The sequence below is a fragment of the Corvus cornix genome, chromosome 3 (genome assembly GCF_000738735.6).
Source record: "Corvus cornix cornix isolate S_Up_H32 chromosome 3, ASM73873v5, whole genome shotgun sequence".
Classification (NCBI taxonomy): domain Eukaryota; kingdom Metazoa; phylum Chordata; class Aves; order Passeriformes; family Corvidae; genus Corvus; species Corvus cornix.
The window spans coordinates 50,453,212-50,466,385 of NC_047056.1; positions in this window are offsets into that span (position 1 = coordinate 50,453,212).

Here is a 13,174-nt window from a genome sequence, read left to right on the forward strand (position 1 = left end):
ATCTTGGCTTCATCTTGTATTTGTCCCAATAATGATTAGCTGCAATTTAGCTATGAGCAGTTAACTTCTCGTTCGAATTTGTGTAGCTTTGACCTCTGGCCACTGGGGTTTGTTTGACTTTTTCTACCATTAGCACCTTGCCCTGTCTCCTTTAGGAGATGCCTATCAAAAACCAAGCTGATCTTCTTTCAGCTCAAAGTTTTGTGCCTCTTAAATTTCTCAGTGAAAGATGTTTTCTCCAACTTGCAAATACACCTCATTATTTTTGAAAAGTGAATCTTCTATTTAAAAGTGAAGGAAGGGCTTGTTCATTCAATATTTCATCTGTTTTTTCCAGCTCTATCAGCTGTTCAGATAAGATATGAACTCTACCTACACTCACCTGGCTCCTCATTTTTTTCACTGTTCTTTAAAAATTAGAGTTTAGGGCTTAAGTTCATGTGTTTTCATGCAGAAGACCAGAATAACAAATAGGTATGTTCTTCCAGATAATAAACCAGATGTTCAAATGGACTGGGTTAGAAACAACACCATCTACAATTAAAATCAGCTGTCCTGCTGCTGAATCCTTCTAAAAAAAAAAAAAAGTTGTTGCTGGAGAAGGTATCCCAGAAAGATAATCTTCTAGAAGTTTAACCAGATAAGATAGAAGCTCCCTAACAGCATATCTGCAATAAAACCTAATTAATAGGGTCCTTAATGGCTTGAGATGAATCTTAGAACTAAATACCTCCTTGAACTGTGTTACTGTTTCTGTGTTCTCTTCCAGATCCCAAGATACCTTTCAGGATCTCCTCATACTCATTGCTTCCTCCATGCCACAGGTACCAATCCTTACTGAGAGTGCTTGTTGTGAGCAAATCCTAATATGCCAAAACAGCAAATGCAGCAGAGAATCAGTTGTCTAAAGGAGATAAGGGAGATTGGAGAGAAGGAGATTGTAGTGAAGAAAAATGACAGGTCAAGGCCTATAGCATTTTCTGCTCATAGAATAACTAATATTAAACATTTTCCAGTAGTTGATGTCAGGCTCACAATTTCAGCTGTAGGTACAGCTGCAGCAGAAGACAAGGTAAGAAACAGCACAATCCCTTCATTTACCTTTTATTCATTACTTCCACAGTGAAATTAAAGAAAGCTGTGGCCTTAGTTTTAAGCCATATTGTTAAACATTACAAAAAGTTTAAAAAAGGGGGGAGAAAAGACATTGCTCCTGCTATGAGTGCAGAGTATGTAAAGGAGAAAAGTCTGAGACTAAGAGAAGTCATTAGTGAAGACAAACACCAAGAGAACGGTGTATATTTAGCTTTAAGATGTTACTAAATGTTAATAAATGTTCTACGTGGTGTAAGACTCATTTCTCTGAATCTACAGACTAATGACATTTGGAATAAATTATGGTGACGAAAACAAAGGTGTGGGTTCTTTTTCACTCAGAAATTAAATGTTTCTGTAGCCAAAATAGTGACTTGTGTAAGGACTCATACTTGATTTGGGGCTTTTATTTTTTCTCCGCTGACTTTTTGAGAATTAGTGACCTACATTGTAGAGGGTTTCTTTTTTCTCCCCCTGCTCCCAACTGGCCTCACAGATTCCTGTGACTCACAGAAATTTTTAAAAAACAAACCACCAAATGTGTGACTTTAAAACTATCAGTGACAGTTTCATTATCAGTTATCAGAGGGGATTCCACACACTCGAAGTGCAATCAAAAGGAGTACCCCTTTCCTCCTTAACATACAGGTAAATGTCAGTTCTAGGAAACTGCCTTTAGTTCCAAAGCCAGACCTCATCCATGTCCCTGGATTTCAGCTGTTCCATCGAATCAGATCCATCCATCTTTTTGTAAAATCAAGATGCATTTAGATTTTCTTCAATATCAGACCAAGATTTTTCCTCTACCATGCTCAGTGTTCCTATAGAATTATTTATCCCAGACCTGACCCTAGTTATGCTAAATGGTGAGACAACCGCCGGACTCCAAGGTAGACCTGTTTAATTATGCAGTGTTCCTAACCCAATCTGACTGGAACAGAAATGCATGCCTGGTTTCATCTTTAGGGAAAAGAGCAAGATCCAGGGATCCAGGGTTTGTTTCCAACTCTCCAATGCACATTTCAAATATTGATAGAACAGATTTGTAAAATGGTCATGATGCTTGCTTTTCTAAGAACCCACTGCTATGGATGCCAACATATTAATTAAGATCATCGAATTAGTATCAAAATTATTCACCAACACAGTGTAGTACTCTATGACGAGGAAAGCCTCACTTATCACACATTATAGGCAGAGAGAAATGTCTACCTCACCGAACATCTTGCCAACTCATGTCCATACTGCACACAAAAATGTTTATTGAGCATTTACAAACCAAACCCTCAGGGTAGGAAATTGTAAAATTTAAGTTACATTAGGAAATGTAATCTCACTGACTTTTCCCATCCCACAGCCATCTCTTTGCATGCAGGCTGCAAAGCTAGTTATTTGGTGAGCAGCTCTTTGGGCTTTTGTGTCCTGCTCTTTGCTCAGTGCATAGCCTCACACTTTACCTACTCCTCAAACACGGCTCTGAAAATAAAATTACTCAGGGACTCTTGCTCTTACCTCATCACCAAAGCATCTGAGTATCTTTGAATGTGAGCTAATCTTTGTTAGTAAGCCCTGCAGCATGAGGGGGTGGTACAATCCACATTTTACACATAGGGAACTGAAGCACAAAGTGATTAAGGTCAAAAGTTTCCATTACTTTTTTGTACTTCCTAGGACTTGATTTCTCAATTTATTTAATACTCTACTTTCTGTCTCCAAAACCCAGAATGCGCTACCTCAGCTTCTGCTGTGAGAACTCAGCACTCCTTCACGTCAGACATGAAATCTCCACCCACACATGCGTAATACAAGGAGCACCCAGTCAGTCATCACCTCTGACAAGGTAGGTTTCAAAAATTTGCCCAGCACCACACAGAAATTTTGTGGCAAAGAGGAGGATAAGCACAGTTTCCCAGGGCAGCATGTGACTGCCTTCACCACATGCTGTGCTTGCTCTCGGTGCAATCCGTCTTCAGCCTGCAGCTTCAGAACAAGACAGCAAGCAAGGTGGAGGTCCTGGACATATGGGGGATGCCCTTTTCTCTCTGCCTCATATCACTGATTCCCCCAGGACAAATGTATTACGTGAAGGAAACAGGCATTCTTCTGTATCACACTTAGTGACTTTAGTGTTCTTTAGTCTCAGGGAGAGCAATAGAAAGTGTGGGACAAAGGTACTGGGCACATTCTATCCCTGGTGTAGAAATGGCAAAACTCAGTGAGTTGGAACACCAAACCATGCTCAAGCACAGACTGCACAGTGGGGCACACAATGTCTTTCCCCACTGCCTCACATTTTCCCCTTTTTATTCCTCACTCCTCCTTGTTCGGGTTGCACTTGCTTCTTCCTATCCCTCTAATTTTTTTGTCTTCAGCTCTCTGTCCCCTTTCCTCAAGCTTTGCCACCAAGCTCTTGTTTCCTTCCTTTACCAAGTTCCAGTCTTCTTCTAGCCCTTTTGACTAAGTCTTCATCATTTCAAAATTCATATCACATTTTGTTAATAGCCTTTCCCCTAGGCTCCTTCTATCCCAGTCCCACTTGGTACTTCCTTTACTTGATCTTTTCTTCTCCAATAATTTCCTTTTCTCACCCCATATTTTAGGTCCTAGGAGGAGCTGATGTTCTCTCCATCACTTATCTTCCCAGTCCCAGTTTGTTTCTACTCTAGTAGTGTTGATGAATGAATTGATTAAGTGAATTGCTTCCCTTAGGCAGCTTCTCAGCTCCCAGTTTCTCATCTCCCACAGAATCTGCTCTGCATCCACAGTCTCCCCAGCTTTGAAGCTGAGTGTTCTCCAACTTTAGGTGCCAGCAATCATCACCAAGTCTTAACTGCTACTCAAGTAACACCAGGCTCTTCCCATTCCCCTCTTCTACAATGCTTGCCAGCAAGACAAAGGGCACTAAAATTATGAGATAGGGACAAGCTCCATTTTTTCATTTACTAAGTCATTATATAATTATTGCTTCCCACCTGGATTTGGACTGGTGGGGAGCTGGAATTGTAGGATGTCCAGCCTTGCCCTACAGGTCTGGGCTGCAGCAAACCTTCTCTGGATCACCCTGCACAGTTGCACCCTGTGGGCAATACTGGATCTGTAAGGGGATGGAACATACTCCGTCACACTGTGGGGAGCACACAGTTACAGGATGGCAATTTACTCCATCTCTGGATGAAGTTGGTTTGGTTTAGTGTAAGAGCAAAAAAATCAATAAAAGAAGTAGTTTGATCTGTGAGAAAATGCAGATTTTTCTGTTCCTTTTATTAACCTGAAAAAGTATAATCACCTGCACTTTTACTCATTAGAAAACTTTTTATTTCCACATGCAGCATTTGAAATATTAAAAAAAAAAAAGGAACAAAGTAAAGAACAGGAGACAGTGCTATAGCCTCCTACCTTTTAACTAAGCCATTGGTTAATATTTTGGGATGTGAGAAGACACAGGCTCTTTTTCTACATCTAATATCACCAGATGGTACAGTCCAGGGTATGGTGCTCCCAGCCTTGCAGGTTGAGTCTTGCCTACCCTATTCAGAAATGTTTAACTCTTAATTGGAATAGCCTCAGTAAGATTTCTCATCGTTAGTCTATGATGAAACCTAATTCCTCGGTGCTTTCCCTCCTACCCAAAGGAGAAAAAATTATTTAAGTGCCACACTTTGAACAAGAGGTTTCTGCATACTCTGTGCTCCAGCATAGCTTGTAGGTTTCCTTACATCACCGAGAAGGGCAAAGGGAAGGTAGGTTCGCCCCTGTCTTCACCTTGCTTTCCATGGCAGAAGCAGGAACAACATTCTATACAAGACCCCCCTGAGCCACTGGGCAACAGGGGGAATTGGTACTTCTGTTTGTCTTCACCCTGAAGACAGGTGCAAGTATTTGATCTGACTCTTGGCAGTTTCAGGTCAACCAGAGCATATTTCTTGGATGTGAGGCAAAAAGTCTCTATCCACAAGTGCAAATAGCAGTAGGTTTGGGCTGACACTTCTTTGAGTGGCAAATGGCACATCCCCTGATGAACAAATCTTTTTATTGCAAGAAATCGGGTTTCTGCTCCTAAGACTGGGTCATCAGATCAATTTAAATAAAAAGTTAGTGACATTTTTTAAAAAAACAAAATTATGTATTTTTCTTCTTTAGCCTTGTCCCTAGAAAAGAATTACCTATTTTAAGTCAGGCTTTCCCTCTTTCCCACCTGTCACCAAATTCACTGTGGAAAACAACTGCAGATACTTTAATTTAAAAAAGAAAAGGGGGTTGACAAGCATGGAAAAAACCAGGAAACTGGGTTTTAACACCAGCAATGCTGAACACTTTTGCCTGATTGTGGTTATAATTGATACATAAGATGAAAACACATGCTCTAATTTCATTCTTGAGAAACCTATCAACTTTGTCTTACTGATAACAGTGCTGGCTTAACATCAAGCAGATACACTGAGTATTGAAATAAGGCAAGAAGTGGTAAGCATGCGTAGGTGCCTCTAATGTGCAAAAATGCTCATGCAGTGGTGAATGTTCAGCTAGGGGATTTACCTTTGATAAGCAATTCAGATGTTAAATTATCTATGCACTACAACAGCATTGTGGTGGTTTTATGCACAGTTCAGTGGAAGTGGATGAACTACTTCAGAGCTTCATCAGAATCTTCATGCAGGACTTTCTTGGAAGGAGTCACCCTCTCTGCCCAGGATGGCTCTGGTACCAGGATGTTTCTCCAGAGTTTGAAGACTCCCACTTTGAAGTAACAGCAAAGCTCTCCTTTGGCCTTTTGTAAACTACTCCCACCATGGTGCCATCTGCCCCATCTGTAAAGGAACTAATTTCTCTGCAGAACATGAGGTTGGAGATAACCCTGTTTTCATTAATGCCCAGTTATAGTACACATGCCAAGCAGCCAAGGGGGGCAGAACAGATCTTCCTTCTGCAATCTCCACAAGAATCTATCAAAAAGGCAGAGTGTGCAGAGATTACTTCCTCCCTGGACCTCTAGGGATTCAACGTACCATAGAAAGAGAACACAGATCATATAGATACCTGCTCCCACAGCCAATGTAATATACCTGCAGCCAGAAGAGTGAACAGTCATAGAAGCACAGGAATATCGTAGCTGGTCCTCAATGTATACCTAAATTACTTTATTTAGTCCAGGAAATGACAGGATGCCATAAATCTGCTGAAATTACAGTGAAAACCTATGCAGGCAGATGTAACTGACCTCACTGAAACACCTCAGGCTGGAGCAGGCCTTCACTGTGGTAACAAATCCCATCGAATAGTTACTGACTATGGGCTCCTTGTTTTTCTGCCACATGTTCTCATGAAATTTCACGACAAGTTATTTGAGAATTAGCCATAAGGTTAGTGTTTCTCTTTCATCTGTTTTTAAAATGAACTAGTTTGGGCAAAGTGTGTAACTATAAAAGGGAAAAAATGGTAAAACAGCAGAAAGAGCAGGCTGAGGCGATCAGGACGAGATGTGTGCCAGACTTCTTAAATTGTTTGACTCCTGCTCCACAAGCTGGGCATGACTCAGCTAGGATAAAGCAATACATACTGCACTTAAATTTTTAGCAATAAACTTTCAGTCTTTACCTTGTCCACAGTGGCGTATTTCCTTCACTCTATTTTTAGATATCACGCAAAAGCATCTGGGTTTTTTTTCCTTTTCAACATTTATTCTTCTGCATGGAGAGGACTTGAATGGTAAATTATTTTGATGACAATGGTGAGGAGCTGACTAGGACTTTGGCAGCTCTCGCATTAAAAAAAAAAAAAAAAAAAAGGTTTTGCAATAAACAAAGAAAATTTCTGTAAAACTGGTCTACCAAATAAAGAAATGCCTTCTCTTAAGAGTAAGGCAAATTCATCAGTTCAATTGGAAAGCATGAGAAATGCTTTTGGACAATGAACTATTACAGGAACATACCAAAAAAACTTAAACCTATGGCCTCTCAGAAGTTGCGTGTCCTGTTCAGTCTGGACTCCATCACTGCACCATCAAAAGAAAGTCCTGCTCCATTATGAAGATGGTCAACTCAGAGAGATGCATTTACATGGTCCAGGTGATCCAGATCAGACAGTTCTTAGTTTTAATGCTCTAGAACCGTATGGATGGAAACAACTACTTGGGGGGCTCCACATACACCAGAGATGCATGTATTTCTATAGCATCTCCTAGACATTATACACTACCTTTTCCTGTATGATTCCCGAATCTGTCTAGGACCACTTTTACTTCTCTCCACCTGAATGAGTAAATTGGAATTTGTAGCAAGCAGCTACAATTTTTGCTTCTGCAGCATCAAAAATTACAAAAGTGGGAGTATATGACATGAAAACACACCCCCTCCCCCATGTATATAGCAGAAATCTTTAAAAATCCTCTCTGTGAAGTTAAGAATCAATGATTATGTTAGTCTTACTGACAAGTGCTGTCATTGCAAAAATGGGGAGTCCCTTCACTCTGAAATCAGAAGAAAACAATGTACTTTTTTGAGCTAAAACACATGATGCAGACTCACCTCGTGGACATTGACTAAACCCATGTTTACAAAGCAAACTCACCATTTCCCTGATGGGAGATGACTGTTAGCTTTTAGGAAAAAATCTATGGACTCTGTTATTTAGTTCAGCATATGCTGGTAAATCCCCAGGCATAAATAAATATCCTTCTTTGGAGGTATTTTCCTTGGGGAAATTCTGGCACTGCTGATACAGGGCAAATAGATTTTCTCTACATTTGGAAAGCTAGCTTGAATTTCTGGCCACTCATAAAGCCTCTCATGTTATTCCCCATGCACAGAATTTGCTCTACGCAAAAGAAATGCCTTTCCTCTGCTTTTGAAAGTCCAGGAATGAATTCACTTCCTCATTGTCACTGAAAACACTGTGAGCTTTAAACAGACCCACAATGTAGTTAACCTCTTAACATACGAGATACTGAAACCTATTGAATGCTTAGCGCTTTTGAGGTAAAACCTCAGCTGAACAATTTGGTTGAGGGTGTGCCAACTGACATTAATTCTCACACCTAAATTAGTCACTCTAAAACAGGATTTAGAGTAAACACTGTGGGTACCAGACCCCTCATACAATTCTGTTCCCTTTAACAAAATCAAAACAGTCTCTTCCTGAAAAAGATGTTGACCATGTGGCAGCAGTTACAGGGCTGACACAGAAACACCCCAAGAAGCTCAACAGACTGTGTTATTGTCTGTCAGACTAGACAATTGCAAACATAAAAAGCTGGCCAGAAGCATTCACCAAGTACTGTAGAAACTGATCCTTCTTGGCTATTTCTCCACATTTAGATGATTTGGGGGAAATTACAAAAATTACAGAGGGAAAAGACTGACAAGCTTCATGCTCTATGATTCATGACTAAAGATTACCTTCACATGGTCACTTTTTATTCACTTAGCACTCCCCACCTAATTCCATCGCTAAGAGCTGCTGAGAGGAACTATTTCCATCTGGAGAGAAAACAGTATCAGCAGTTCTCCCATTTTGGCAAGGAATGATAGAGTCATTCATTCACGTATGCACCAAGTACATGGAAATCAAACACAATTCAAAATCGGTTTACTGATTTTAAAGAGTGTAAGGCTGTCTCAATAAATGGAAACATAGGTAACAAAATACATTATTGGACATGTATGAAAGAAACTAGAACAGTTTGCAGTTAATTTTTTTCCATTCAGATTATACAAACTGCTTATATTTTGGGAGAAAGTAAGAACTTCCAGTGAAACTAGAATTCACTGGGAAAGGAATACAGAATGCTAACGACCTGGAAGACTGGCAAGTCTGCTGAACAGCAGGTTGTTCTATCTAAGAAAGTTTTACTGGCTTCCTTACATGTTGAAATTGTTGGAGGAACAGAGGAGAGAGCAGAAAGAGCTTTAATTATGTGAGCAAGTGTTCACTAGCTGCATTCCTTGATGCTTCCCATCCACTCACAGAGCATACAGCTTTGTGCTAAATGCTTACTTCATACCTAAAGTTAGAATAGCTGATCATCTCATCAGATAGGAATATAGAAAGGAAAACAAGAGTAGTCCCTGCTTGATTTCAGATGAGGCATTTTCTTTAGCTATTTATTTGTTAACCAGTTGCTGACTCACGGATGCTGAACTGTTGCTTGAAGCAAACAGCTCCAAAACCAGACTCTGCTTTAGAGTCCTCTGCTGTGGTGCGTGCTGGACATGTTGGCAGCACAGCAGTTATGCCAGCCTAAAGATCAAGTTTAAAGTTACAATGATTGGGCTTGCACTACCTAAACCCAGCCACTGCTCTGTACATTAAGGCAGTTTTGCAAAGCAAAGACCGGGCCTGTGCAGAATCCATCCCTGTGCAGTGTTATCCATGCAGTGCTTTATGCTTACAACCCTCCACCTAAATCAAAGACCATTCCGACAGTAGTAGTTCACAGTTAAGTGAAGTCTGCTACACATGGATGGTAACTCCCTGAAAGCAGGGACCGCACTGAATGGTAAATAACCATGTGTCTAGGTGCTAAAGTACAGCAAACACAACACAAGAAAAGATTCTATTCTAAAGAGTCTGCAGTCAAAGTTAAACAAGCATGTACAGAAAAGTGTGAGGAAAGAAACATTCACACTCTTGCCATACAACTGAGAAACTGAGGTACCAGAATGTAAGCCACAGCCCCAAATCCCACAAGAAACTGTGACAAAGTGCAGGATGGAAAAAGTATTGGGAACACTCCAGCCGATTTCTATGCTCTTTCCTGGACACCTTCTCAACCTCTGTGAGAAACAGGGCAGTTAGGTCAATGGGCTTTGATTTGGCTTACTACTGCTGTTCTTATTTGCCTCAGCTTAGCTCCAAGTCTAGCCTGAGCCTGCATCAAAATCCACTGAAATCACTTTGCTCTCCTATGCAGAAATAATGTTGGTCTTCCTCTTACTTCTTGCTGGGGCCTAGCTGGAATTCTCTGTACTGTGCATTGAAGAGGGTAAGTCATGCTGGGCTGTGCTGCCATCTCAAATGTAGCTATACCATAGCTATGTGTGCTTAGGGGCCCTGAGGCTTGCTGCAGTATCTACAGATATCAGAGGAATAAAAATCAAGTTACAAAGATTTTATCATCGCCACTTAGACTTTTTCACGCATTTCACAGAAAACAGTGATGAAACTTACCTCTAGACCAGGAGGTCAGTACAGTTAAGGCCAATCTTTTGTGTGGTTAATGCCATACTTAATTCCCTCATAGCTAATAAAACCTGTTTTTAAAAACGTTCAGTGTTTGCCTCCATAGGTCATTTTTCACACTGTTTCACCAGCCTTACTGGCAGAATACCACCCTTAGCGTTCCGCTTAACAAACGGGGCTAAGGCAAGGTTTGAACTTTCAGCCTCTTTGAGCCCACTGCAGTTCCAGCCTTTACTTCTGACACTTCTACCACAGATATTAAAAAGATCAAGAAAATGAGCACACACACACAAAAAAAAAGGCAGCAAGCAGAGGAAACCTTGGCCCAGGGGCATAAATAGGAATCCCTACTTCCAGTACAGTCACTTGCCAGAATGCCCTGGTAAAAGTCTTCTTGGGAATCTCTAGTTTCTATTACTGTATTCAGATGAGTACAATGGAAAAAAAAATCACAAAACCAGTTCAGCTCTTGCTATCTAACTGGCAGACATGATTTGGGGGTTTTGTTGGTTTTTTTTACCATCATTACGTGATTCAGTAATAAGCACCATCTTTCTGTCTGATAGATATTTAGGGGATTTTTCCCCCTCTTTTTCCTTTGCACTGACAAGCTCTTATCACTTCTCCACCGGGAAAAGAAGCAACGGAAGAGCTCCTGGAAGACACAAATGCTGAACTCAAGCATGACCTCAAGCACTGCTGTTGCATTAAAAGGGATTTCCCTTTTATGATCCTTTTCCTCCCTTCTAGATGAATCACACCTCTTACAGAATTATCTGATATTAAAAGACCTAGCAAATGATTGAACTATTAAAAGTCTGAAGGTTACTATCTGTTCATACTATTATAGTCGTCATCCTAGCATTGAATAGTATATGAGTACTGTCTTAACAATGAGTCTTTCCTGGTGCAACCTCTGAAACATTTGGCAATGGTGTTCTGAACACTCTGAGGTCTTGGTTTAATTTAGTGAGCATGAGCTACTCCTTCCCAAACTCTAAAAAGAAGCAAAGTAATTAAAATAATTTAGAGATACAGAGCTGAATGGGGCCTTGAGAGATTTCTTCTTTTTCCCAAGTACAATAAAGAATTGTTATTGATTGATGTGCACAAAACTGATTACTTAAATTTTCACCAAAAAAATTGATATTCTGCAGTTCCCCTAGACAGCTTTCTCCAAGGTTATGTAAACATTACCATTTATAGGGGTGGACTGTTTCATCCTTATACTTAACCAGAATGCAGGTAGCTGAAATTTAAAGTATTTCTTATTCTGCCCTTAATGCCAAGAACTTCACCCTTCCCTCAAGAGATATAGACATGCATATATACCTAAAAATACGTGTGTGCGTGTATATAGTTATGTGTATGTGTGCATACTTTCACACACACTTCAAAGAAGCAAATTTTCCTTGACTTTATACTTATGTTATACTATATGTTTATATTTTATGAAATATAAGCATTATACCATAAATTATGAGATAAACTATAGGGTATAACTACAAAAAACCCCAGGAATCATTCAGAAAAGAGGACTGTACATTCATGCATTCTATAATTATTGATGTTCCTGATGTTTTTAATGCATTTCCATATTGCCTAGGAGTTATGGTTGACAAGACAGAACTTCATTTTGTGCTGTGCAAACTCAGATCAAATGAATTCCTGCCATCCTGCTCAGACCTGTTTGATAAACATCAGCTGTAGCAATGTGCAATCAACTTTCAGTTTATCAAGGTGTAAACAGTAATTATTAACATTCAGATGTGCTTACCATTTAGAAAACAAAAAATAAGCTGTTGCATTTTCAGGTTTTCCTGGGTCTCAGCATCTCCACCATGGCTAGGACCACTTGTGAATCTACTTGCTGCAGTTTCATAAGCAAAGCAGGGTACAAGTCAGCTCTTTTTTCCCTACTTCCTACCTTAGCTCATCATTCCTACTCCACTGTGAAACCCTCCATCACTTCAAATATTCTCTGTAAAACTCTGTGAGGTGCTGGGCTTCATATCACATGAGAGAAATGTTTTGGAGAAAAACAAATATATTTTTAAGGTTTTTTTTTCCTCTAACCAGATCACTTCAGTAATCTGCTACCTCAGTCCCCATGAGCGAACAGGGAAAAATGTCCAGGAGAAGGGAACTGCAAGATGCTGACAGAAACATACACTGTGTAAATCACAGCACAGATGCTGCCCTAGTTATGCAAGGAATCACTCAGGCCCAGTTCCTTCAGATATCCAGTCCCCTGGATCTTAGACACCCCTCAGGCTATCAATCATTAAATGCAGAGCCTTCCTACCCAACTATACTTTCCAAGGCATCAGAGAGGCTGGGGGGGGGGGGGGGGGGGGAGGAAGGGGGGGAGAGGGGAGAAGAAAGAAAAACAACACACAAAAATCTTTAAAAGAAAACTCTCCAAGGAGAAGAGAAAAAAAAATTGGAAGGGATCATTATTTTTCCAGCCATATCCCCGACTTCTTTTTGAACAAAGGCAGAGGAGAAGGATGGCATGTTGTGCAGAGCCAGCACAGGCCTGTAAACCCTGGGAAAGATCATGTTGCCACATAATCCTGTTGTGTGACACAAGTGCATGATCTGAGCCAGCTGCTGCTGCTGGAGGTGAGGTGAAGGAGTTCAAGGCTGAACTCTTCCAAAATCCACCTGTTCTCTGAAGGAGTCAATATTTAAGACCTGTTTTCGAGGTGTGCAGCAACCCCGGCTTCTCATCCTGCCCGTGGGAGGGGTGGATACTCAGGAACAGGCAGGAGGAGCTCATCATCTGGGAAGATGAAGTCTTTCAATACTGCAAGAAACTTTGTTGCACTGCTTTTCATCTCTGGGTGCCTTCAGATTGCAAGGATGTTGAGCAAAAAACTGCCCCTTTTCCAGCATAAAT